This window comes from Sciurus carolinensis, chromosome X (assembly GCF_902686445.1).
Source record: "Sciurus carolinensis chromosome X, mSciCar1.2, whole genome shotgun sequence".
NCBI classification, from domain to species: domain Eukaryota; kingdom Metazoa; phylum Chordata; class Mammalia; order Rodentia; family Sciuridae; genus Sciurus; species Sciurus carolinensis.
In genome coordinates, this window is record NC_062232.1 from 122,896,390 (window position 1) to 122,899,069 (window position 2,680).

Genomic DNA, 2,680 nt, shown 5'->3' on the forward strand with positions numbered 1-2,680 from the left:
TGGAATTCTCCTGCCTCAACTTCCAAAGTTGCTGGAATTACAGGCATGCACCATTGTACCCAGCTTGCATGCAGATTTTATATCCTGCAGAATTGCTGAATTTATTTGTTCTGATAGTTTTGGGGCACAGATCCCATAACTACTGAAGAGACTGAAGTCCTGATCTTAAATCTTTCCAAAAATATGTTATGAATGCAACTAATGTCCTCCTCTTTTAGAAACAGAATAATTTATTCACCTTTTCTCCTGGATTTTTTATTGGTTCTTTTTAGTTATACATAACATTAGAATTCATTTTGACAAGATTATAAAAACATGGAATATAATTTGTTCTAAGTCATTCCCTGGGACTTCCCCTTTCCCTCCTCTCCTCTCTCCTCCTTTTCCATTCACTCTACCCTATTGACATATTTATTTATAGTTATTTTTTAAAATTAGTGTCTTGTGGATGTACACAATGGTGAGATTCACTGTGGTATATTCATTTATGTATGTAGGAAAGTTAGGTCAGATTCATTCTACTTGTTTCCTTTTTTTTTGGGAGGGGGTGCTGGGGATCGAACCCAGGGCCTTGTGCTTACAAGGCAAACACTCTACCGACTGAGCTATCTCCCCAGCCCCTCTACTTATTTCCTTATCCTATCCCTTCTCCCTCCCCTTCATTCCCTTTTGTCTACTCCACTGATCTTTCCTCTATTTTGCCCCACCACCCACTTTATTTTGGATTAGTTTCTGCATATCACAGAAAACATTCAACCTTTGACTTTTGGGTCTTACTTCTTCCACTTAGCATGATAGTCTCCCAATCCACACATTTACCAGTGCATGCCATAATGCCATTCTATTTCCTACCATGTATTTAACTACAAGTAGATTTTCAATAAATAATTATTGAATGAATTATGAAATTATTATTTAATTTGATCTACTATAGACATTAAAAGCAAGGACACTATATTATCTTATTTGATTTTGAACAGATTATTTAGTTAACTAATTTCTTTTGGCTAACCTGACTAGGAGAATGACATCATAAAACCACTGAGTTTTATATTGCTACAAAGAGTCTTTCTTTCTAATGCCAATTTCTTTTCTCTTGCTTTCAATTATTTCTATTATGTCTTCATTAATTTTAATCATATGCAGTTTGTATTTTCTGTCTAATCCTATTATCTGATGCTCTTGGGGTTCTAATCATGCTATTTGCTATGTCCACTGCCTCTAACTCATGGTGTATACATTCCTTATGTGTTTTCTAATTCGATTTTTTTCCACAGATTTTTTGAGATATAACTGATATACAATGAATTGGTTATATTTACTATGTACAATTTCATGAGTTTCAACATATACAAACATCCATGACACCATCATCATAATTAGGTTAATGGGCATATTCAACACCTCACAAAGTCACTGTTTCTTTTTGTTCCCTTGCTTGTCTTTTAAATTTTTAAATGTGTATGTACAGAAATAACACATAACATGACATCTATCCTCCTTGAAATTTTTGAAGTGTGCAATACACCATTGTTAACTACAGATATGTAGTTGTACATCAGATCTCTAGAACCAATTCATCTTAAATAATTTAAACTCTATACCCATTGAACAACTTCTCAAAATTTCCACTCCCCAGCCCTTGGCAAACACTATTGTGTTTTCTGCCTCTATGAATTTGACTATTATAGATATTTCATATAAGTAGAAACATGTAATAATTTTCCTTTTGTGGTGGACTTTTTCCACTTAGCATAATATCCTCTAGGTTCATCAATGTTATTCAAAGTGATATGGTGACCCTTGTATATACATGCCACATTTTCTTGATCCATCAATCCTTTAATGGACACTTCCATTGTTTTCTTATCTTGGCTATTGTGAATAGTGTTTCAATGAATGAGCAATTAGAGATATCTAATTGACATACTGATTTCAATACTTTTGTCTGTATACAAAGAAGTGAGAATCCTGGATCGTTATGTAGTTCCATTATTAATTTTTGGAAAAAAACTTCATACTGTTTTTCATAGCAGGTACACCATTTTATATTTCTAAAAATATTCAAAGATTTCAGTTGCTCCACATCCTCAACAACACTTTTTGTCTTTTTTTATAATAGGCATTCATCTGCACATAGAGATAATCTAATTTCTTTCTTTCTTCTTTGGGTGACATTTCTTTTTGTTGTTGTTTAAATCTTTTTTATTTTTTATTTTTACAGACTGCGTCTTGATTCATTGTATGCGAATGGGGTACAACTTTTTGTTTCTATGGTTGTACATGAGATGCCATTTCTTTGTTATGCCTAATTGCTGTAATATTTCTAGTACTACATTGAACAGAAGTGATGAGTGTGGATACCTTTTCTTATTCCTGATCTTAGAAGAAAATCTTTCACTTTTTTAATGTTGAGATGATATTATCTATGGATTTCTCACATATGGTCTTTGTTACACTGAACTCATTAGCAACTATACTTATTTTATTGAGTATTTTTATTATAAAAGTGCATTCAATTTTGTCAATTGCTTTTTCTATATCAATTGAGAAGACTGAGTGATGTTTTACCCTTCATTTTGTTCATGTGTGCATCATATTCACATATAATGTGTTGATTTACATATGTTAAACCATTTTTGTGTCTCAGGAATAAATTCCACCTGATGACATCATATGA

The 2,680-nt window shown here is 32.5% G+C and overlaps 1 non-coding gene across 1 annotated transcript; it reads right to left on the bottom strand.

The window, feature by feature from the left end:
- Positions 1-538: 538 nt before the first annotated feature.
- Trnat-ugu (transfer RNA threonine (anticodon UGU)) lies at positions 539-615 on the bottom strand. The gene has a single exon. It is a non-coding gene; the product is annotated as a tRNA-Thr (tRNA).
- Positions 616-2,680: the final 2,065 nt, after the last annotated feature.